Source organism: Mirounga leonina, unplaced genomic scaffold, assembly GCF_011800145.1.
Source record: "Mirounga leonina isolate KUSES-001 unplaced genomic scaffold, KU_Mleo_1.0 Mir_127, whole genome shotgun sequence".
NCBI lineage: Eukaryota > Metazoa > Chordata > Mammalia > Carnivora > Phocidae > Mirounga > Mirounga leonina.
The window spans coordinates 62341460-62366892 of NW_023270316.1; the positions used below are offsets into that span (position 1 = coordinate 62341460).

Genomic DNA, 25433 nt, shown 5'->3' on the forward strand with positions numbered 1-25433 from the left:
CTGCTGAAATCTGACCATTGGCGTTTTGTTCTTTTGATGTAAGGCTTTTCGGGAGTTAAAGTGCAAATGTTCTTAGAAGTCATTCTATTTAAGACCTGGCATTTGTAGATCCGCATGAAGGAAGGAGTCTCACTCACTCTGGGGTCCATGTGTTAGGGAGGCCCGAAGCTACTGGCCAATGAGGAAAAGCAGCCCAGCCTCCACTCCACAATTTTGCTTTGAGCCCTATTCATGGGGGATATAAGACCAATTTCTCACCAACCCCACAAAACTCTTATTTTCAGCCTTGGACCTTTGTCCTGCATCACGCAACCCCCGGTCCACTTACGGCCACCTCTATAGTCCATTTAGCCAGAAGGAAAGGGTCACCGTTCATTGAGGGCCTACTGTGTGGCTGGTTGGGGGCATGATGTGTGTTGTCTCATTTAAACCTCATTTCCATCCTGGCAGCAGGGACACCTCACCTCACTTAATGAAGAGAAGAAACAAGGAACAGAAGAGTTAGTCAGTTGCCCAAAGACACCAACCCTGTGGGTGGTCTAGCTGGGATTTGGACCCAGGCTGGTCTTGCTCTAAAGAGTTTTCATAAGGGGTGCCTGTGTGGCTTAGTCGGTTAGGCGTCTGCCTTTGGCTCAGGTCATGATCCTGGGGTCCCAGGACTGAGCCCCGTGTCGGGCTCCCTGCTCCTCGGGGAGCCTCTTTCTCCTCTGCCTCTGCCTGTGTGTTCTCTCCCTCTGTCGAATAAATAAATAAAATCTTTAAAAAAATTTTTAAAATAAAGAGTTTTCATAAGGCAGTGTTAACTGTTTCTACTTTCTTCTCTAATTGCCCAACTTCTATTTCTAGTTGGTTAACCTTAATACATGAATTAAAAAAAAAAGTGTCTAGAAAATGGATAATACATTTCAAACAAAAAAATCACCCATGACAAAATCCTAGTATTTCAAAGACATTTTATTATGAAACAGACATCCACAAAAGGTGAAGAATAGTGTAAAAAACCCGTCTAGTCATAGACTGTTCCTGCAGGTGAACAGGTAAATGCAAGTGAACAGCCAGGCAATAATGAAAAGCATGGGGAGAGGTACCAGCACAAGCCAGCAAAGCTTGTATCCCTTCCAGAGTCGTTCTGCAGTTCCTTTTCTAATCCTGCCACCCCTACCCCGGCTGCCCAGGCCTGAGCACAGGTTCTCACTCTATCATTCACAGGTAATGGGTAATGACAGTCACTAATCCTTACTGGGAGCTCACTGTGCAGCCCACGTGCTTTGTGCTTCACAAATCACAACAGATGTCGTTCTCCCAGCCACCCCCTGGGGAGGGCAGAGCTGCCACTGCCCCATTTTGCAGAGTGGGGGTGCTGAGTGCGGACATGTTCATTTCTCACCGCAGGCCACAGAGCTGGGGCAGGAACCCAGAGGCCCCGCTCATGTCCTGAGCTTGACTTCCTAGATTCTTTCCCCAGCTAAATTTATGTTGCACAGCATAATCTGACAACACCATATTTCCCGGGGTTCGTGGGTGGCTCAGTCGGTTAAGCGTCTGCCTTCAGCTCAGGTCATGACCTGGGGTCCTGGGATCGAGCCCCACGTCGGGCTCCCTGCTCAGTGGGGAGCCTGCTTCTCCCTCTCCCTCTGCCTGCCTCTCCCCCTGCTTGTGCTTTCTTTCTCTGTCAAATAAAGAAATAAAATCTTAAAAAAAAAACCCACCACATTTCCCATCTTTTGTCTGATCACAGCACTATGCTAATCTCTTTTTTCTTATATCAGATGCAAACCACTTAGAATTATTATTTGGAGATTCTGCAACATTCACCCTGAAAGAGGAGGGGGCCAGGACTTTGAGCTTTCAGGCCACACACCGTCCCCCCCCTCCCCAGCTACCTCTTCCAGCTGAGCTTCCCTAGACGATCTGCAGAAACGGGGCAACACAGCCACCGTCTACCCTCCACTTCACCACACATCCCAGTTTTTAAACAGAATTGAGCCTCTCCTTATTTGTGAAGTCGCCAAATCAATTCCACTTTATTAACTGAGAGCAAGCAGGCAGACAAGTAAACAGAGTCAGAGGTGCCACGCTAGAAACAGGGGTTCGCAGGCGATATTAACAGCCTGGGGAGAGGTGCTAGAACGGGCACGGCTGGCTGCTCAGCCGTCTGCTCAGCAGACGAGGGGAATCAGGACACCCGAGGACTTGAGCTCTGCTGAATCTCTTTCTAATGAAACTACAGCTCACAGCCATGTCATCCTAGTTCTGCTTACGAATGATGCTGGAGACAAAACCTGGCCCCAGGAAGTGGGGTCCTGTCCCTGTCTGACCCAGGACTGCAGCAGACAAAGGGCACCGGGACGCCTTACAGCCAAGAAGAGGGAGACAGCCAACTGGATATGGAAGTCTGCAGAGAGGCATGGGGGGAGGGGTACAGCGGTCCCCCCCCCCCCCCCCCCCCCCGCCAGGCCAGGCTCTGTACTAAGGCCTGAGAACATTATCTCCTGGCCGCCCTGCATGGTGGCCTTGCCTTTGCCACTTGTGACTGGTGATGGGGGTCCTACAACACAGCGCTCAAGAGTGTGGCCTCAGGACCAGAGCGCCCGCGCTTCCATCGGAGCCGTGGGCAGCCACGTGGCTTCAGGCGACTCATATCATTTGTCTGGGCCTCAGGTTCCTCCTTTGTATATTGGGGACAAAAACAGTTCATGTTTCATAGGGTTGTTGTGAGGCTTACCAGTTACCAGTGACCAAACTCTTCAAACGGTACGCAGAGCGTGGAAAGCCCTCTATCAGTCGTCAGCTTCCAGAGACGAAAGCCGGCTGGTGGGCATCAGGCGGCCGGAGTCCAGATCCTGGCGCTGTGACCTCTGGCTAGAAACCTAAACTCTCTCAGACTCCATTTCCTCATTTGTAGAAGGAGGATACCGATAGCCATTTCAGGGTGTTGGGGAGAGGTTTCGAAGAGTTCTACGACAAAGCGCTTAAAACCAACAGCATCGGGCACCCAGGGAGCACTCAGTAAAATTATTAATTTACTATGCCGCAGGTGAACATTGTACAAGGCCAGCACCTGTGAAGGAGGTAATGGAGTGATCTGTGACACCTGTGATTTTGTTCCATGATGAGATAATATGAAATTTTGGCCAGAAAGTGACCACTTCTATTTGTCACTTCGCCTATCAGTCAGAATTGCCAAATGATTATTTTCAAAAGCTACGGTCTCAGTCACCAGTTCCTTATCCAAGACCTCTCCCCTTTCCCCCTACCTGAATCCCACACCCGCTGATTCTGCACGTCGGTGACCCACCCATGTGCTAGTCCTTTGTCACTGGCTCATGGGTTTCTGCCACCTGCCCGAGTCTGTACATTAGCCATAATTGCTTCACAGAGTTATCTGGCTCATAAAACAGAGCAGCATATTGAATGGAAAATTAAACCACAAATAAGCTGGTTTCATCACACTCTTGCAAAAGTGCATGGAACAAAATTGTTCCATGAGCTTTGATTCTAGACTAAAAATTGTAGTCGGGCTCTAGTAAAGGCAGTTCCTATTTATATCTCCCATTGTTCTGGGAGTTTTCCAATTATCTCAGAGTCATAGGCATTCTGTAAATATGTTGTCTGTTAGCTCCTCCCCTTTGTAGTGCTATTAAAAGTACGCAAGGAACACGAGATTTGGGGGTTTGCTTAACCAGTAGCCGCACAGCATAGCACAGGTGGTTTTGGAGAGCTGGAGAAGGTAGAGGAGGAGGGGCTTGGGGGCTCCTGTTTGGTCCTCCGTGTAGCACGGGATCACGGGGCTGGGCTGGGCCAGGGCTGCAGAGCTACAGACAGAGAAGTCGATCAGTCAGGTGTCACTGGGGAAGGATCAGGTGGATTGGTGACAGCCTGGATCTAGGGCAAATGAGAAATTAAAAGAAGTCCCCTGCTTGAGTCTGGAATGAGAGGGAGACAGTTGTCATGGAAAGGCTGGGAAGAACCAAGGATTTAAAGAGAAGATAAACCATCAGTCCCTATTAATTGAGCACCGGGGAAGAAACATGTAAAACATGTTTGTGCTCTCAAAGAACTTACATTTTCCCTGGAGAAGACACAAATATACCAAAACAGGAATGATAGACAACTGTTTCAGAGATCTGTTTGGGCCATGAAGAAGGATGTTGCATGCATTAATTTTGGTATATGATTATTCTCCAAATGGTTAATGTAGGGAATAACTGTTGGAAGGTCACTTCTGGCCAGGGGGACAGAGAAGGCTGTAGACAAAAAGTGCCATCTGAGCTGCTTTTGAAGCATTGGCAGGAATTGCAAGGGCAGAGAAGGCAGGCAGGAGAAAGAATATGGAGGCTGAAAGGCCAGAGGCATGGCGAGAGTTGCCAAGGGAGTCCTAAGGGGTGAGTGGTTGGATGTAAAGCTATGGAGGGAGATCAATGTGAAGGGCTGCCACGCGGGCTGGGGAATTTACCGTAGTATAAAATTATGAACTTCATGTAAAATAGGCAAGTATATTGAGCCACCCACTGGCCATGTGACCTCTCTCCATGGCTTTTGACTCAGTCTTCCAATAGTTACTTGCAGGGCAGAGGTTTAGGCTGGCTAGGGAAGGTGTCGTCATGAATGGTTCAGGACGGCAGTGCTCTTGGCTGCGGAGAAGAATCCTTCAAATCACAGATCTCTGAAATGGATTAGTCATCATCTGCCTGCCACTTGAATATGTCACTTTATTTTTCAGAGTGAGGAAGAGATTGCTGATGGTCAGGCTTTTACCACTTAACACCTTCAGCAGACACTGAGTTACTAGGCTATGTCAAGCACCGCGGTAGGCACTGAGGGTGTACAGATGAATAAGACACAGTTTGATGGGGGAGACACATAATTAAGAGGTATTTACAGGAAAACATGTAAGTGCAGGCACTGCTGAATGCATGAGGGGGGTGTGGGAGGGACCGTACACCCTAGTACCTCAGGCACTGCAGGCACCAGCCCCGGGGTTCGGGGAGGGTGACCTGGAGCTGCTAAGGTCTAAGCCAAGTCTTTGAGGATAAGCAGAAGATGGCAGGAAAGGGCAAGGATGGGAGGGAGAGGGCATTCCAGGCAGAAGGGAGAACAGAAGGCAAGCCATGCAATGTGTGATAAAATTAAGAGAGTGAGTGCTGGAGTCCAATTACCTGGGTTGAAATTCTATCTCTGTCACTTACGAGCTAGGCAAGTTTTGGCAAATTACATATCCTCTTTCCGACTCAGTTTCCTTATATATAAATGAGAAAAAAGAATAGCATCTATCAGATAAGGTTATTGTGAGGAGTACATGATACAAAGCTCATGCAGGGTGTCTAGTACATGGTAAACACTCACTGAATAATACCAACGATGATTGTGATGATGGTAACCACCTGTGGCTCGATGTTACTGGAAATGCAGTGGAACACAAGACATGGTGAGCAATGAGGCCAGAGACATAGGTGTTGATTAAAAAAAATCTTATCGTTGGTTTTTATTCTATAGGCCAGTGGGAATTTTTTAAAGGATTTTCAGTGTGGAATAACATGACCATATTTGCAATTTAGATAGATTCTTCAGGGTTGTATGTCATGAACTGATTTGAGGAGGACAAGACTGGAGGCAGGAAGTCCTGTTAGTGATATTATAGTAGTTCAGGTGAGAGATGATAAGTGCTTACCTAACCTGGGGACCTCACAATAGGGATTAATAGGAAAAGGTATATTTGTGGTAAATGTGACAGAGTTGATGAAAGAGAAGAAAGAACTGAGGACATTCCCAGGGCTTCCAATCTGGGAGATTGGATGAATAGTGATCCATCCACTGAGATGGGGAACATAGAAAAGGAACTTGTGTAGGAACAACAAAGGTAAGATCGTCCAGAAGATTTGGGTGGGAGGAATCAGTGGGTAGTCAGCTTTGATAGGTCCAGGAGACTATTGTTTACATAACAGGGAAGATTGTGGGAAGGTCCCAGATGAAAGACAGATTCAGACGTAGCCAGCATGATGGTGGTTATAGAACCCACGAGAGTGGATGAGATTGCCCAGGGAAAGAATGTAGGGTGAGGGAGGAAGAGGATCAAGGACCAAATCCAGGGAAACACCAGTATTTAAGGAACATAAGGGGAGAAGGAGTCTATAAAGTGAAGAAGGAATGATCAGAGCAGTTGGTGGAGAAGTAAGGGAAGGCAGTGTGATGGACATCAGGAGAGCAGAGAGTGTGAGGAAGAAGGAAGACATCACCTATCTTGAGTGCCACATGGAAGCCCACCAAAGCAGGACAGAGAGGAGCTGACTGATTGGTAAACAGGAGGGCAAGAAGGGGAGGAAGGAATGAGAGATGAGGAAGTGGAGACACAGAATGTTGACTCTTTGAGATATGTTTTGAGAAAAGAAGAAAGAAAAGTAGCTAGACAGAGTTAGAGGATGCTTCATTTTTTTCCCCCTTGCTAGTGGGAGAGATTGAAGAAAGTTTGTATCTAATAGAAAAGAATTTACAGAGAAATTCTGAAGGCAAGAGAAGAAGAAGGTATTTGATGCATCACAGTCCAAAAGGAGATGGGTGGACATGATACGAAGAGCTCAAGAGGAAAGAGGTTGGTCTGGAATGGCATGGGAACAAAACAAGCAAACAAAACCACCATCTCTTCCATCTTCTATGAGACTCTAGGCAAGGTGAGTGGATGAAGTTCTTTGCGGGGGAGTGGGGCAAGCTTAAAATTTGTATGTAACAATCTCAGGTTTTTTAAAAGATGGAGAAATGGAGGCCATATGCTATAAGTGAGGGGTACAGGAGGTTATTAAACCTTTCCGGAGAGTTGCAAAGAGGTGGAATTTCTACTAAAAGGATGCTGAGCAAAGGCAAGAGAAAGATGGAGCCTCCGTCCTGAAGCTCAGTTGAGGAAGACCATGAATTTGGGGCAGCGCCCATCTTAATTGTTGGGCGGTGTTCTTCCTCCCTCGTTTAATGGGTTGGGAATAGGAAGAGAAAGGCAGGTTGTGGTATTTACTCAGGGTTGGAGTTTTGCCACTGAGGCAGAGTGAAAGTGCAGGGATGCAAGGCCACTAGTGGTTCTGGTGAGATAGTGGTAGCAAGCCACAAGCCTGAAAACAGGCTCAAGAAGCTAACAGTAGTTCTTCTGTCTTCTTGTTTATCCCGATGAAGCTCAAGGGAAAGAAATGACCTCAGAAGCAATGCTGTGTATCTTATTATTATTTGACAGATTAGATCCCATTTTCATTTTCGTTCCAATTCACAATCATGAAAAACAATATATTTAACTTCAAATGCCTCCTTGTCCTTGTCCTGGTGTTATGCATCAGCTTCAGCTTTTGGAAACTCCAGAATCATTGGATGACCTCCCACTACAATCAGAGGTTTCCCCAGTGACTTGAGGGATAGCATGGTGTTTATGTGCTTTTAGCGAGGGATGGGGGAACATTTACCCAGACCTGCTTGAGGGGAGGCTATCCAGCTCTACATAGAAATGGCAAAAGAAAGATCAGGAAGTCACTTAAACAAGCATTTGGAACATGTAGTAGAAAATGAACCCAGCTCTCCCTGTCCCCCTCCAAAATAAGAATACAGCAAGAGAGGTAAAGAGATTATTTATTTATTTATTTATTTATTTATTTATTTATTTATTTATTTAGAGAGTGGAGTGGAGTGTGGGGGTGCGGGCAGGGGGAGAGATTCATGGAGCCCAATGCTGGACTCCATCTCATGACCCTGAGATCATGACCTGAGCCGAAACCAAGAGTCCGATGCTTAACCGACCCAGCCGCCCCTAGAAGAGGCTGGGCTGTGGTCTAATAGAAGTGAATTGGTTGGACAGAAAACTAAAGAACATAGTGAATGAGGTTGTGGTGCTACCTTAATTTAATCAAGACCATCTTGATGTGGCGAGAGAAAGAGCCCACACCGCTGTGGGTGTTATCACAGCCAATTCCTCGGGATGCCAAGAGGCTCTGAACATGTACGTTCTGACTCGTCTGGCGGATATTTGGAAAGGCCTTCCACACTCATCAGGTGCAAGATAAAAAGTTTCTTGACATGGTCTCTCCCATTCATTAGCCATGGAGATATGCTTGGGTATCATCCTAACTTTGGACAGAAGAGAATTGAATTGAAGACCATAGAAATGTATTGCTAAAAGCAGAAATGGTATTTGTATAGCACGTTATGCTTTAACAAAGGAATCGCTCTTGTTACCATGTTTGAGCCTCACAAAAACTCTTGGTAGTGGGTTGTTATTCTGAATAAAAACAATCTCTTATGTTTCTTAGCTTGAAAATATACTTTTTAATCATATTAATTAAATGGTATTTCTCGATTTCTCTTCTTGATATTTCTAAGGCATTTTTATTTCACTCTCCTCCCTCCTAAAGCCTTCATAGATTTCTAGAATTTAAATCTCTCATTCATGCTCAGACAAATCATTGTTCCAACCTTATCTCCTCACCTCACCTCCTTGGAAACGTTTATATTTCTCTCTCCTTCCTCCTCCAATCCCATCCTTCCCTTCCTCTTCTCCTGACTTTTCTGCTCTTTCCAAGACTCCATCCTAAACTTGAACCAGCTCTTAAAGGCTTCGCTTAAGTACCATCTCCTTAAAAGAACCGTTCTTGCTAATACATTCAGATGTGACCTCTTCCTTTTCAAGGTTCCCAATATACGTGCTATCTAAGTTTCAATGACTGTCTTAATGACATTTAGTGAAGTAACTTACTAGATTTTAACTTCTTGAAAGGCTGTGCCTTTCTTCTTTTTAATTCAGAACCCAGATCAAACATCATTTCCAGTGTGAATTCTTTTCCACAGTCACTTAATCCCCTTCCCTACCTACCATGTACTTTTCTACATGCTCTGCACAGGTGCGCTTATCACATGGTATTGAGATGGTTGCTTTTGATTTTTATTTTCCTTTCTAAGTTGGAAGCAACTTGAAGGAGCATAGCATAGTGGTGAAGCTGCCACACCGTCTGGGTTTACAATCCAGCTGTGCTATTTACTAGCCATGTGACCTTGGGCAAGCTACTTAACCTCTCTGTGCTTTAGTTTTCTTATCTCTAAAATGAAAATAATAATCGTCGCTACCCCATAGAGTTGCTGCAAGGATTAAATGAGTTTTAACATGTAAAATGTTTATCAGACAGTGAGCAATTATAATAATTGTGCTTTATTGTCCTTTGTATTTTTATTGACAAGTGCGGTGATTAAACAGGCGCACAGCAGGTGTTTGTTGAATGAGTGAATGAAAAAATAAGGAAAGGTGTATATGATGTTTCTTCCTAATAGATCTCAAAGTCGAAGATAGAATGTCCTCTCACCCATATGTTTCCCACAGCAATTAATAGGAGATTTATAACAGGTGATCAATAACTGTTCGGGGAGCATGTTTTGTAACTATTAATCCCTTGATGGGCAGATTGGGAACAATAAAAATAATAAATTATACAATGACTTAGGCTTATATCAAGTAAATGGTCACACAGGATTTTACATTAAGGTTGTGAGAACATTTCCCTTTTGTTTTAAAGCTCCCGGTTGGGAAGATTACTTAACCTGCATGGTTGGTTTTACCCAGACTCTAGCTCTCTTAGTGACGGGGATGTCCACAAGTTTAGGTCTCAGCCAGGATCATAGAGGGTCCAGGACCATGCAGGGGAGAATTTTGACACTGAGGGTCTGTAGCCCCCCAAAAGGTGGATGTGGACCCCAGACCTGACACTGGGGAAGGCAGACAGAGCCTTATAGCAGCTCCACACAAAATCTGGTCAATCCGGACTCTGCACCCCGAAGCAGGGCTTCCGCTCATTGAGGTTTCGGCTTGGAAGAGTGAATCAACTGAGGATTTTGAAAAAGTAGACTAAAAAAAAAAAAGCAAAAACCACCCTTTTGGGCAGATAAATCAGGCAGGCACAGGGCTACTTCACAGCCCAGCAAACAGGCACCTTCGTGTCCACACCGCAAAAAAGCAGGGCACCTGTTTGCTCAGATAGAAATGCTTACAAGGGCGCCTTCCCCTCCCTGCCCGCCTTTGTCACTCAACTTTCCTCCTTCTGTGTTGGAGAGCTTTCTTACCCCCCTCCCCTTGGCTTTTTAAAGTAACATCGGTGGAGCAGCTAATGAGGCGGTGGAAAGCAAGCTGGTCCGTTCTGGGTTGCTAATGACTCCATTCCCAGGAGCCTAATCAAAGATTTGTACATTTAATTGCTGTCAAGTCAGCTCCAACCACCTGCCATTTCTGCAGCACCTGAGCTCCTAGCTCGGTAGCCCCTGATTCTAAATGAATCCATCACCATTTCTAAAGGCCAGAAAGCCAGGCTGCCGGGCAACCCTGAATGGGGCATATCCTGGAGGGCCTAGAGCAACAGGCCTCGCGGAGGTGTGCCTGATCTAACGGGGTGGGCATGGGAGGGACACCTGTGCTTTTCTAGGGTCAGACTTCTGTTTCTAGGGGGAAAGGAGGGTGGGTGTGGTGAGGACGGGGTGCGGGAACAAAGAGAGGAGGAAGAAGGTGACATCTGATCACATTCTTCCAGAATCTATTGATGCTTTTATCCTGAAGGATGACTTAATTTCCATCCCCAGTGCATGGTTGTGCCACGGATCAATATTTGCTAGGCATCCTTTCCCATTAAAATGGTAATTGTTTTAGTGTCTTTCCCAAATTCAGGGTGTAGTTGTCCCTTGGGCTTTTTTGGAGATTTGGGGAATGAGAAAACTGTTACTCTGGACCTGAGTTCAACCTAATGGGAAAACAGACTACCTCATGGGGATATAAATTAGTTGGGAAAGAAAATTATGTTTAGCTTTTTTTCTAAAAATTCTTTAAACACAGGTACTACACTCTAACGTTCTTCTTCTCGCTTGTGACAGGTATACCAGGTGTACCTATCATATCTGATCTTTTGAGATCAGGCTCTGGAGTGGTGGTCCTCAAACTTGAGTCTGCATCAGAATTACCTGAAGGACTTCTTAAAACTGGCTTCAGTGCCCCCCCCTCCCGCTTTCTGAATCAGTCTGATGTGGGTGGGGCCTGATGATTTGCATGTCTACCAAGTTCCCAGGTGATGCTTATCCAGTTGGACTGAGAGGACTTTGGAAATACCAATCTCACTGTCTGTGGGTGGATGAGATTGTCATTTACCAAACACTTGATCAGCTGTGTCTGCGTGCTAGTAACTGAGTTGGCCATGGGAAAGAGGCACTGACCCGGACAACTCATGTGGAAAAAGAAGAGAATTCTGCGGAGGAGAGTGGGGGGATGGGTTGGCCTGGTGGTGGGTATTAAGGAGGGCACGTATTGAATGGAGCACTGGGGGTTATACGCACACAATGAATTGTGGAACACTGCATCAAAAACTAATGATGTAATATATGGTGATTAACATGACATAATAAAATTAAATTTAAAAAAAAGATAATTCTCCTTTTTCAGCTTCCCATCCCAGGCTCACGTATGATGTGTAAAGGAAGAAGACATAATGCGCCAAACTAGGGGTTGGGCAGGTATGTACGGTGCTTTGCCCTACTGACAGGTACCCCTCTCCCCACCCCCGAATTCCTTTAGTTGGAATATGGCTACTTTTATTTGGGAATTCATTCTCCCTTCCCAGTCTGTCCAGCCCTGAGGGGCTTCTCAGTGCTCAAACTTAGTGTTATGGGCAACCCTCCCTCCCCTTTGGTTTAGCAGAATCTACATCAAGAAGGACATATTGTTAATCAGATTTATAAATAAAATGAACGTAAATATTGTCAGACTATGAGCATTTTTTTCATTCCCTGCCAAAAAAAAAAAAAAAAAGAGGGAACTAAGGTTATTTAGGTTGATAAATATTCACTCATGGTCCCCAGCTTGCCATTGGCAAATACTTGCCCTAGGCAACTTTGGAACTGGACCCATTTTTCATTATTGATTAATAGTGGCGAGGTTTTCTTTTTTATTTCCTTCTGAAAGAAATTTGCCAAACTTGAGCCGATTTTTAAAAATAAGTTAGGAGAGGGGCGCCTGGGTGGCTCAGTCATTAAGCGTCTGCCTTCGGCTCAGGTCATGGTCCCGGGGTCCTGGGATCGAGCCCCGCATCAGGCTCCCTGCTCAGTGGGAAGCCTGCTTCTCCCTCTCCCACTCCCACTGCTTGTGTTCCCCCTCTCACTGTATCTCTCTCTGTCAAATAAATAAAAAAATTAAAAAAAAAAAAAGTTAGGAGAGCCAAACACCTCCATCATTTCACCACCACCTAGAACTCCTTGACCTTGACCTGAATTTCCAGCTTAGCCATTTATGACCAACCAGTTGATCTGGTGAAGATGTGGCAGTGACCAGCTGTGTCCCACAGCTTTCTGTTACTTGTTTTCTTGTATATTTATTTGTCTTCCTCCACTCCACACAGTTGTCACCATGTTCCAGACACATGCACACTTGTTTTTTGATTTCCTCCTTAGTGCTTCGTCTATTTATATCAGGGGACCCTGGAAAGTGTGCAAGATAACCTTACTAGAAAGCTAAATTAATTCTAAAAAGCAAACACCATATGATCTGCCAATCAGATGGGAAAACACTGTTAATTGTTACTCACTTACTACCCTAAATCTTTCCCTAGAGTGCCTGAAATCACAGAACTGAGGTACATTTGCTCTCTATTCACCTTTGGAATTTAGATCTAAATGCATCCATGATCTGAGAAGATAGAACAACAAAAAAATAATTGCTCTCAGTCTGACAAGACTGAGGGCAAGTGTATGTATGTGCATGTGTATATATTTTCATGGAAAAATTAAATTGGCAACAATCTTGATGGAAAATTCAGTGCTCTTAGAGTTGAGAATTCCCTAGGAGCAAACACGGCCCTAATTAGGGGTCTCCTGGTTTGGTTACTTACTTACAGCTGAGCTGAAGCACCCTCTTCTGGGAGTATCCTTCCTTAGCCAGAGCCCCTTCCGCACTTGGGGGGCTGCTTTGACCTTCCTTCCTCCATGTTGCAATTACTCCGTGTCCCTGTATTAGCCCTTGGTAGGTAGCCTTGGGGTTGTCTGGTATGTATTTGTCTTTCAATTTGACTGCAAAACTCTGAGGCCAGGTGCCGGGTATATTCATAGTGGGTGCCTTGCTGCTTCATACAGTGCTTGGCATCCAGTATGTGCTCAATAAATATTTGCTATTACACTGGAAGCCGTTTCAGGGGTTCTGAACACAACTCCTGCTGATCATTTCTACAGAATTTTTGGTATTTATTTTAATACTGTAAATAGGATTGGGGCCAAGGCAAGAGATGTTTTACGATCTGCCCTTGTGACATACAGTCCAGGCACAGACATCCTCAAAGGTTAACATGACCGAGGGACGGGATGAAAAGCATTAGGATGAAAAGGCTATTGGTTTGCTTTATTTCACTCACAGTTCATGCACTTGCTTCATTCCCACTGGTCCCATAAAACCCAGAGCCATGGAAAGTAAAACGATCAGGAAGCTCATCCCTCTTGCCACCGTATTTCTCCTTCCTCCTTTTCCATGTAAGCTGGAAAGCTCTCTTCTGCTCTGCTGTGGGACAGACAGACTGACTCTGGTCCAGAGAGGCATTTATTATCACCCTGTACACCTTGCCAGGAACAATGTTCAAAAGGGTCCCCTTGTGGCCTGGGACAGAGGTCTTTGCTCAGCTCAGCCTAAAGCTCACATTCCCTGCTTACGGATTAATCTTACCAGAGTATTAATGTAAGTGGTGAAAGAAATGGAGAATGTTCTCCTCTGGAAACTTTGACTTTATTGCAGGTGTGACTCACTTTACCCCAATAGCTGTGGTCCCAAAGAGCTACGTGAGAAATTGCATTTTTAGAAGTCTAGTCGTATTTCAAGTGCGTTACACTGTATGTTAACCAACTAGAATTTAAATAAAAATTTTGAAAAATAAATTAAGAAATAAAAACACTTCTATCTTCATGAAAGAAAAATAGAAAAGTAATAAAATAAAATCAAGAGGACTAATATAACACTGTATGTTAACTAACTGGAATGAAAATAAAAATTTGAAAAGAGTAAAAATAAATAAATAAATAAATCCATAAATCCATAAATAAATAAAGTGTATTACTAAAAGAAGCTGGCCATTTAAAGGAGGTTTTAATGAATATTGTCCAAGTGTAGACTTTACTAATGCAATATTAATTCCTGGTCTCTCTTCTCTGAAAATTCAGATTTCCACCAACTAGTTTGCTGCAGGCAAGATGCTGTTCAAGGTTGGTTGCTGGTGGCACGGGGATGTATCATCATGAATAATTATTAATATTCAGAGTCATCTAAGGCACTTGCCTTTGAGGGATTCAGCTTTTCCTCTGTCCTGCTGACTGGGGAATGCCCCTCCCTGCCCACCTCCCTTTTATCCCCTTTGGGCTCTTCCTCCAACTGGATGAACAAAGGAAAAAACAAGGGGAACAAAGGAAGAGAGGACTTTGCAATGTTCTCCACTTCATCCTGAAGGTGTGGGCCTGCTGCCAGAAGGTGGTGAGCAAAATTGAGACATGCAAAAAAAGAGAGGGGAGAAATCCAATCTCCAGAGCATCGGGTAGCAATGGGGTGGATTGAAACCTCCTCTGAACTCTTTCTTCTTTCTGACACGCACCCCGACTGAGAGGGGGATGCAGCGTGATCTGTAACAGCGCACACAGCGCACTTGTCACATCCTGTCCGTCTTTTCCTTTCGCACTAACCCCACGTTCAATGCTTCTGGGCCTCACGTTCCCACATGGGCATGGCAGAACCCCGGAAGGTCTTTAAGTAGGGGTGCGGTGTGAGGGCGCCATCCGCTTCGTGTGGCTGTTCCCGAATCACACAGGACTCTGTTTTTCAGGTAGGCGGTGTGCCAGAAAGAGAGGAGAGAGTCTAGTCAGGATATTTAGCTTATCAGCTGCCCCTGCAAGAATTTTCCCTGCTACAAACTTCCTAACATTCTGACCCTTCTGGTTTGAAAATTTCCAAGGCTGTTCCTATGCCAACGAAAAACATTACATGATCTGTGTTTCTTGTGCAATGTAGCAGTGGGGTCTATGTTACCAGGAAGACGTGTGAAAGGTGTGATTTATTTCCCATTCTTTTACACGGAGTCGAGTGATTTCAGATATCACAACAGAACTCTGTGAGACACTGAAATGCTCCTCCAGAAACCCAGCTGCCCTGTGCCTCCCCTGGGTTCCTTAGAAGGTGTGTGAGCCAAACACTCCCAGAGACCTACGCCACATGGAAAATGGCAGACAGCTCACCTCAAAACTCCAAATATCTGGGTGTTTTCAATTGTGTAGTCACAATTCCTGAGCGCTGCCCTGAATTACACAATTATAAATCGGATGCTTGTTTTCATGCAGCTGTAGTCTGACTATTCTGGATAAAACTTTGATATTTACTTTATGTCTCTTTTCCAGAAACTTACCCTAATTTTTATCTTGGCAGTGAAAGAAAAGTATCTATCTGTCTCTACCAGGCTGTCTTTTTTTTTTTAAGATTTTATTTATTTATTTGTCAGAAAGAGAGAGAGGGAGAGAACTGCAGGCAGAGGGAGAAGCAGACTCCATGCTGAGCAAGGAGCCCGACATGGGGCTCGATCCCAGGATCCTGGAATCATGACCTGAGCCAAAGGAGGGTGCTTAACCAACTGAGCCACCCAGGCGCCCCATCTACCAGTCTGTCTTCTTATTTTGATGATGGGCTCTCTTCGGGATGAAGAGCTTAACTACCATTTAAAGCATCACCACCACTACCACCACCAACCAACCAACAAAGAAAGCAGGAAATCAGAAGCCCCAGGGCCCAGCGCTACAGTCCACTACCTTGCTGTGATCTGGCTAAGCCATATGCTCCAGCTTCTGCTTATTCACTTACATAACAGGGATGATAACCCTCATTCTGGAAACTTCTTAGAAGGATTCAATGAAATGCTGTTCAGAGGTACTTGGAAACTATAGGTACACTGCATCATATTTTTGCTAATAGATCATTCAGGCTTTCAGCCTTTGCTCTAGAGGAAGACCACTGACAGCCATGTACCTTCAGCCACTACGCTTGGCTTTTATTCTAGCCATCCCTTTGCCATCCCAACCTCCATTATCAATAAGTTCTAGAAAGCGACAAGTTTGAAATGCTGTTCCCACAAGGGCCTTCTGTGGTCTTTCAGAACAGCAATCAGCTTACCCTGCTGGATGAATATTGCTCACTCCTGACCTCAGCTCTCATTTTAACCATTCTCAATTAAAAAACATCTACCTGAACATGTATCAGGGTTATGAGTAGTAAAATCTCACTTAGCCATTTGTTTGTTTGTTCTCTTTACAAGATATTTTATATTAAAATTCGTTTTGGTCAAGTTTACTGAGGGATACTTTACATATTGTAAAATTCAATCTTTTTATTGTACAATTCTATGAGTTTTGAAAACACATACTCTGTGTGCCCACCACTATGATCAATAATATAGAGATCAGTTCCATCATCTCTCAAAATGCCCCCCCCCTTTTTTTTAAAGATTTTATTTATTTATCTGAGACAGAGAGAATGAGAGAGACAGAGAGCACATGAGAGGGGGGAGGGTCAGAGGGAGAAGCAGACTCCCTGTCGAGCAGGGAGCCCGATGCGAGACTCGATCCCGGGACTCCAGGATCATGACCTGAGCCGAAGGCAGTCGCTTAACCGACTGAGCCACCCAGGCGCCCTCAAAATGCCCCTTTTTGAGGTCAACCTCTTCTTACTCCAGCCCCTGGCAACCACTGATTGGTTTTCTGCCTCTCTAGTTTTGCCTTTTCCAGAATGTCATAGCAATGCAGTCGTATAGTATATGGCCTTTTGGGTCTGGCTTCTTTCACTTATCATCATGCATTTGAGATCCATCCGGGTTGTTGCATGTATTAATAGTTTGTACCTTTTTATTGCTTAGTAGTAAGCAGTGAAGTAGTATAGTACTACTACACTGTATGGTAGGACTACACTGTAGGAAGTAGTACAATGCATGGACTATATTCATTCGACAGTCGGAGGGCATGGAGATTATTTCCATTTCTTGGTGGTTGTAAGTAAGGCTCTAAGCACTTGTGTAAGATGTTTTATATGTACATATATTTTCATTAAACATTTGGCTTTAAGAGATGTATGTAAGTTTAGTTCCAGATGAACAATCAGAGATTCAAGATTTGGGGGACTCCTAGGGAGACGAGAGAGTATATTTCCTTCATGAGTCAGTCAGGCCCAGACCTGTCAGTTAAACGGGGGCTAGCTTGTAGCAAGAAGCTATTATTATTACCACCGAGGGTGCTTGTAGGCTAGAAATGAAAACTCACATTATTTTTCTGAGCCGCAGGGGAAGAACATAAGTACACGATGGCAACCATCAATTTAGTGGGTCTAAGGTTGTCTAGGTGATTAAAGTAATATTTCCACGGATTTTGGCAATTCCCAGCATAGGTCACCTGCTGAAGAATATAGAGCCTGTTGGTAGACTGTTGACCAACAAACTCTCCGGGGTCATTCAGGTTGAATAAACTCTCTTTTTGGCTAATTTAGGGGGAAAACCATGGTTCTTAGTTGAAGTAGTTATATAGGAATCTCTACTGTGCACAGGATACCAGGGTGATTATCAACCCCCACTGAGGATTTCAGGCTTAGCACCTGCTTTCTCTTCTGTACCCATCAAAAATAGGAGTTAGGGAGGAGTTACACCCATACCATTGAGAAAGCTCAGCTAACCCTGGAGTCTCACCAATTCTCCCCCACCATTCCACCTTATCACCCTCGGGCTCCTGTGTCCTCTAACCCCTCGCCATTAAATATTTATCTCCACTCAGGAGACAGGTTTACTGTGTGCTTGCCTCTGTGAAGCCCTTGGGTGAGGGTGGGAGCTCCCAGAGATGACTGCCCTAGAGAACAATCTGGCCTCTGTCACCTAGACTTCAGTGGGGATGAATTTCAATGCTGATAGTGCTATAATCATCTCAGGACAGTTGTTTTCAGGGAAGAGCTGGATAAAATAGCTAAAATAAAATTTAAATAATACATAATTTTTTATTTAAATAAATTTTTGTTTGTCTGTTTAGCTAAAGTATAGTGTATAACAGTCTTGTGTTACCCCTTCTACACTTGTGGAGTATTTCAGCTTATCCGTGTGGGCTGACCCTATCTGAAATGTTATTTCCATGAGGAAATGTGTTTGGAGTTCTGAACAACTAACTTACGAACAGAACTTCAAATACAACCTATAAACAATCTGAAGAGTTAGATCTATCACTGGCCGATTTACCTAACTGCTGGTGTGGGGTTGATTAGTATCCATGTTGGGAGGTATCCCATCATCTGAGCTCTGAGTTTCATCAGTACCGCTAATTAGCGTTGAGACTTTAACAATACTAAGGATAGTAATAACAATAGTAATAATAGTGACAAGATCTAACTTTTTATGAGTACAATGGCTAAGGGATAATAGGAACGAATTTAGCACCGTAAGGGGTTCCAAAGGTCTGGAACTTGCAATGGGTAGGGTGTTCGGTGGAACACGAAGACATACACACATACATACATACATATATACATACAACTGGGAAGCAGAACCAGAGACTAATCAACTCTAGTGTTGCTATAGGGCTTTACTGTAGGGTTTTATGGAGGGAAGGCTTAATTCCATTTTGGGAATGACCATAAAGGTGAGACTAGAGGGTAATCCATTATTGGCTATGGCAATAATCCAGGAATGATTGACAAAAGCCTCAGGACAGACAGAAGGCAGTAGACCCAAGAGGCTATTTTACAAAGACACACTCACCTGGGTTGGTTGGGTAACCAATTGAATGGGAAGACGAGGGATATGTGGGGCCTGGTTTCTAGCAGTTGGTCAGTGGTTCTATTAATTAGAATAAGACACATAAAAGAAAGAGCTAGTTTGAAGAGGAAGAAAGCCAAATTTGGTTTTAGATCTGCCATGGAAATTCCCTGGAACCAATTCTGGCTTGATATAAGGAAGATCTTCCTAATTATTTTAATCTATACAGAAGTGAGCTCCCCATCACTAGGAGTATTCAAGCAGAGGCTTGTATGACCATCTGTCAAGGTTGCAAAAGAGGCGTTTCCTGTATTACACTGGAGGCCAGAGTAAACAGCCTTTAAAATCCTTTCCAACTTTCGGATCCTATGATGCTCTAAGAGTAGAAAAAAAAAGCGCTATTTATTCCATACGTTGTTGTCGTCTCCTGACAGATTTCAAATACCACTGTGACATTTACCATGAAATAAAAACAAGTAGTGAAAGGAAGTGGTAAGTTAAGCGCACACTTTTTGTGTGCATATTGATAGCTATACATTTACTTTATATACATTTTTTCTATGAGGCTGTTCATATCCAGAAGTTTGGTTGTTGCATAACAAATCAACGTTCAGTATTTGGCATACATACCCGTGTCGGGGGCTCTGACATAGCCCGCTCTCCGTGCGTGTGTGTAAATGCGTGGTTATGTATGTGTAAATAAAAAGAAACCATGACTTACACCTAAATGATTACTATTTTCCATTTAGTGCAGTATCTATTCTATTACTGCAAATCAGTCATTTATAAATCTTTCACAAGGCAGCGATTTGGAGGAGAGTTAAATATCAATCTAAGTATAACATCAGTATGTAAACAGATTGATGAATTGCTCGACTGCTATAGGATATAAACCATATGGAAGTGCGAATAATGCTCTGAGGAGCTGCAGACAATTTTAGCATTTTGTGAAAACCGAGGACAAGATGGAGCTACCCTCCCAATTCTGTGAACTTCTCAACACTCTTCTGTTTTCACTCTCCAGGCTATATGGGACAATTAGCATTGTGAACCTTAAAAATATAACCTGCTAGATCGTTTCCCTCCTGAGGCAGGATTAATGGCCTCTGTGGGTGTGAGTGCCGGGAAAGCCTACAGAAATAGGCTGAGGAGGATGTCTTACCCTGAGGGGCAAGCTCTGTTATCTGTTCCCTCAAATGCTGTACGTACAAGATTAAGGTTCCAAAGCACTGAGCAGGTCTTCAAAGGGATCCACAAAGAAAAAAAAAAAAAAAAAAAAGGCTAAGAATCCTTTACTTTTCAAGTGGTAGGAACAACACTAGAATCCAGGCTTCCTGTCTCTCAGCTCTGAGCTCTTTTTAGAAAATGACACTAGCTTCGCATACTAAATCCCGCGATGGCATAATACGGTTTCTACTTTGCCGCAGTCATGAAAGGTTCTCTCTCTCTCCCCCCAGTTATATAAGTGGGTCCTTCTCTGTGTCTCATTGCAGATATTGCCCTGCACTCACGCTGAGGGTGGATGGAGTTAAGTGGAGGGGTCCTGGGGATTCTTTCATGATTTAAGGAATTTTAGGCTACAATCTATGTAGTCCGAGTCCAGCAGATGAATTAAGCCATTTGGGGCTGACTTGAGGCACAAAAGGCAGCCAGTGTGGAAAACTACTTAATCCTTCGCTGAATCTGGGTTCTGCAAATCGGACCCGAATTACCACGGAAGAGAGAATTTTCTGTGGAGCCCTCAGAGGTGAGCCATGGAGATTAGCAAAGAAGGCTCTAAGGATTTCAGTGGTTTAGCCAAGGAGGCAGAGGGTGGATACGGTGATGGCTGCCAAGTTTACACAACACTGTCATGCGGGGAATTATGGCCTGCAGTGTCTGAGCATGGAGGAGATGCGCTAGGCCGACAGCCCCGGGCCTTCGCCTCAGCTTCTGGGACCCTGTGGACATCATGTGAGCACTTGAACAGTGAGGTGGCCTTCCTCTTCCGAGGAGCAGAATAGCAAGGGGAGCCCAGCACGGGGGGCAGGCTGGCCCCGACTTCCTGAGGGCAGGAGAAGGGTCTCCTGCGTGCCCGGCTGGGCTTGGAGCAGACCCTGTGCATCTGACTCCAAACTGGCCTCCTTTCCCTCAGGAGGACCTCTGGGAGGAGAATGGGGACTTGACTGGAGCGGACACCATCATTTTCCTGCATTTCCTAGTTCATGCTGCTGGGGGGTAGGCTCTTCATGATTTTTTTTTTTTTTTTTTAAAGATTTTATTTATTTAACAGAGAGAGACATAGCGAGAGCAGGAACACAAGCAGGGGGAGTGGGAGAGGGAGAAGCAGGCTTCCCGCAGAGCAGGGAGCCCGATGTGGGACTCGATCCCAGGACCCTGGGATCATGACCTGAGCCGAAGGCAGACGCTTAACGACTGAGCCACCCAGGCACCCCTCAGCTGGTTTTATTTTATTTATTTTTTATTTTTTATTTTTAAGATTTTATTTATTTATTTGACAGAGAGAGACAGCGCGAGAGGGAACGCAAGCAGGGGGAGTGGGAGAGGGAGAAGCAGGCTTCCCGCCGAGCAGGGAGCCCGATGCGGGGCTCCATCCCAGGACCCTGGGATCATGACCCGAGCCGAAGGCAGACGCTTAACGACTGAGCCACCCAGGCGCCCCTCTTCATGATTTTTTAAATAAAACACACGGCAGTGCTCTGCTTTAAATTGTTTTCCTAATTTTCTTGATCGTCAATGTCTCTTGCCATCAGATGTGATCATTTATTGTAACCTCATTAAGTAATGACCCCAGATTCGTCTCTTGAAGCTTCCCTACCTGGAGCCTGGAGAGTGGTGCTCTTCGGCAGCCCCCTGCAGGGACAGGCACAAGGACTAGGAACCCAAAGGAAATACCCCTTCTAAGAGTGAGTGTATCAAAAGGGGGAGAAAAGGGGCGCCTGGGTGGCTCAGTTGGTTAAGCGTCTGCCTTTGGCTCAGGTCATGATCCCGGGGTCCTGGGATCGAACCCCGCATCGGGCTCCCTGCTCGGTGGGAAGCCTGCTTCTCCCTCTCCCACTCCCCCTGCTTGTGTTCCCTCTCTCGCTGTCTCTCTCTCTGTCAAATAAATAAATAAAATCTTAATAAAAAGGGGGGGAGAAAAATGTACACACATCACCTTGAGTGGGACCTGGTAGGGCTTGGTGCCAAGGCCGACCTTGCAAGGTTTTAGTGAAATAAAAGAATATAAACATATTGGACCAAAGGGGCTTTGAGTCCAATGGATTGAGTTAAAAGGACTGACTCCTGTCCTGTAAGAGGATGGGTAACGGAGGAGGAGGAGGAAGAGGGGAAGGAGAAGGAGAAGATATTGTAGCAACAGAAGACGCTATCGTAAACTTTAAGGCACTACAACGCACTGCGCTTCCCCCTAAGGGAGTTTCTCAGTTTCACTCACTACCTGGACATCGGTGTCCTTTCTTCACTGCAAGTGCCATAGTCAGAGGCTATCCCAGCGAGGTCAGCTGCTCCTTTAGGCGCATAACCTTTGGCAGAAATAGTGAGTATTTGCTTATGCCCGACTCTGGGTGGCAAGCCCACATAGATCAAGGCCTCCCCTCAAGGCCATCTCCCCACTGATGACCTTTGGGGCCCTCCTGCTCCGCTTTTCTGCTTTGAGAACTTCCTAGTGAAGTCCCCCTTATCGCTGGGAAAACTTGACCTCTAACACACAAAGCCTGCCACAGAGCAGGAGGAACGGAATTCTCTGCCGTTAAAGTCAACTTGGCTTTGCTTACCTTTGAAATGGAGCATTTGTATTTTGAAACTGTTTATGAGAAGTTCTCTGAGTACTGACCTGCAAACACAGATACCAAGAAACTCTGGGGCCAGAGTGTCCAAATAACTGGGATAAGGACGATTGAGTTGAATAGAAATAAAATCTGACACCAATAGTCTAGGCTTTTGAATTCTCCAGTGGCGATCCTTCTTTGGCTTGGTCCTTTGTCCCAGGGAAAAGAGCACAGCATTTTGAAGGAAAGAAAGTGGATTTGAGTCTTCACATTGCTGTTCAGGAACTGTGAGAACTTAGGTATACTGCTTTGTTCGGGAAGCTAAACTTCGGTTTTATCAGATGTAACCGAGGACGGCAGCAACTACTTCACGCGATTTTTGAGGGGATTAAATGAAGTAATAAATGCTTTCCAAGTGCTTCATGAGTAGTCACCCCCCCCCCTTTTATGGATAAATATACTGAGGTCCAGAAAGGTTAAGTAACTTGCTCAAGGTAAAACAGCTGGTAAATATTATATCCTGGAACTTGGGTCAGAGTAGGTGGTAAAAGAAATTTCAGTTAAAGTGAGATTAACATTATGTTATTATGATTCTATCTTCCCCAGAAATTTGCCTTTTGGGCGAAAATAACCATAGTTGCTCTTTAACATTTTCACAAATTGCATTAGGCTCATTTTTCTTCCATGAGACATTCTTGGAGATAAAAAGGAGAAGGAGCCCCCTGTTGCGTGTGTTCTCTGATCCTTGCAATGTAAAAATTATAACAGAATTAGTCTGGAACTATAGACATAAATTGAGGAAAACATCAACAAACACAGTCCTTAGTATCGCGCTTTGCAAATAGTACCTGTTCAATAAATGCATGTTGATTGGGTATTTAGAAAGATTAGTTCTCCACTATTCTGATAGAGGGCCAACCAGTCCTGGAAAAGAAAAGAGACAATTCATATGCCTTCAAGTGTCCTCCTCTGTCGGGAAATAAACACGCATAGAGTTAGGACAACAGGGCTGGAGTCAACGAGACACTCTAGGCATGACAAAATCACATCAGTTATTTTGGAAAATGGAGTTCTAGACACTCGCCACAGCACCAGATGATGTTTATTCCAACAAGAAGATTATTATAATGCATCTCTTGAATTAAGTTTCTCCTCTTACAAGGACACTGTCAGATTCAGCTAGAATAAACTAAAGCTAACTGCGCCTTCCAATGGTAGTTGCTTTTCTCTTTGAAAAGCACACCTAGAGCTTTACACAATGCCTTTCTGACCTGGTCCTCAGGACGATGGTGGGGAATGAATAGAGCAGGTGTTATTATTTGTGATCTTTATGGGGTAGGGTTGGGGAGCTTGCATGTCGCACGTGCATCTAGCAAAGTGGTTGCTGTACAAACAATACCTAATAAATAAACAATAAACAATAGCTATCACCGAGTCTTTTACTGAGTGGCAGATTCTCCTTTAGGACACATTTCTTTAAGGGGAGTTCGGCACACCTGATGAGTGGGTGAGCCTGCCACTCACCAGCTGAGTGACCGTGGGCAAGTTACTCAAGCCCCTTGGCCCCGATTTCATCATCTGGAATATAAGGAATAATAACAGGGTAACCTGGTAGGGTTGTTGCGAAGATCACCTGAGTTGATATACATGCATAAAACATTTGGAATAGTGCTAACATGACTGAATGCTCAATAAATACTGGCTAGTATTTGTATTTATCTCAGAGTAACCTCTTTTTTTAAAAAAGATTTTTAATTAATTAATTAATTTTTTAAGATTTTATTTATTTATATGACACACAGAGAGAGAGATAGTGAGAGAGTGAGCACAAGCAGGGAGAGTGGCAGGCAGGCAGAGGGAGAGGGAGAAGCAGGCTCTCTGCTGAGCAAGGAGCCCGACGCGGGGCTCAATCCCAGGACCCTGGGATCATGACCTGAGCCGAAGGCAGCTGCTTAACTGACTGAGCCACCCAGGCGCCCCTCAGAGTAACCTCTCAAGTCATTGGGGGAACCAAGATTTGAACCTGGGCAGCCTGGCTCAAGAGCCTGTGTCTTTAATCACTATTTATTTTGAATGAGTAACCAAACAAGTGAATAAGTAACCTAGAGTCACTCTGCAAGGTAGTAGCCAAATCCAGGTCCCTGCCACACCCCCCGACACCGTTGTAGCCCTAGATCAAGGCTGGACCCCGGCAAGGGCACAGATCCCCTTTTGGGAGGAAGCTGGGTTTCATGCTTCCCTTTCCTTCTCAGCTCTCACCTCCTTCCAGGCTGCAGAGACTGCTCATGCCTGTGCACACAGAGGTACATCCTTGCTCTGCAGATGTCCGTTCGTTTGGGTTTGAGTGGTAGAGGACTGGATTCTTTGGCTCACTGAAGGAGAAACGGACTGAGTGAGCACAACTCTATTAAGTGGTGTTTAAATAACACTCCCTGGTTTACAAAGCACTTTCCTATCCATTTTCTCACCCGATCATTGGACGTAGATTAGAATCTCCGCTTTTGAAGTATCCCAAGCGCAGAGGCATCACGTGACTTGTCCAAGTGGCAGGGCTGGCAAACTCCAGAACCCAGACTTTCACCAGGGTCTGCCAGCTCCAGATCCTGTGTTCCTTCCTTGACAAAAAACTTGACCCTTTACACGGAGGGAACTTTGTCAGTGGCCTTGTCCTTTGTCCTGGGCCTCAGAAAAATTACTTCGTGATATTTCCAGTGTCGATTTTGATCTTGGGAAAGTTTTGGTTTGAACCTTCGTGAAGACGGAGGAATGGGACAAGCTGAACTCCCAGGTCACGTTTATGGCCGTGAAGTCTGTGATTCTTTTCCAGGATTTTGTGAAATTAAAATTAGTCACTTGGAATGCTTGGTACAGGAAA

The 25433-nt window shown here is 44.7% G+C and overlaps 2 long non-coding RNA genes across 2 annotated transcripts in view; both read left to right on the forward strand.

Moving 5' to 3' along the window:
* LOC118009483 overlaps nucleotides 1–25433 on the forward strand; it is a 139871-nt gene that overhangs the window by 66770 nt on the left and 47668 nt on the right. The window lies entirely within an intron of this gene.
* Nucleotides 6651–14205, forward strand: LOC118009484. The gene is made up of 3 exons (XR_004678947.1): nucleotides 6651–6668; nucleotides 11438–11537; nucleotides 14191–14205. It is a non-coding gene; the product is annotated as an uncharacterized LOC118009484 (long non-coding RNA).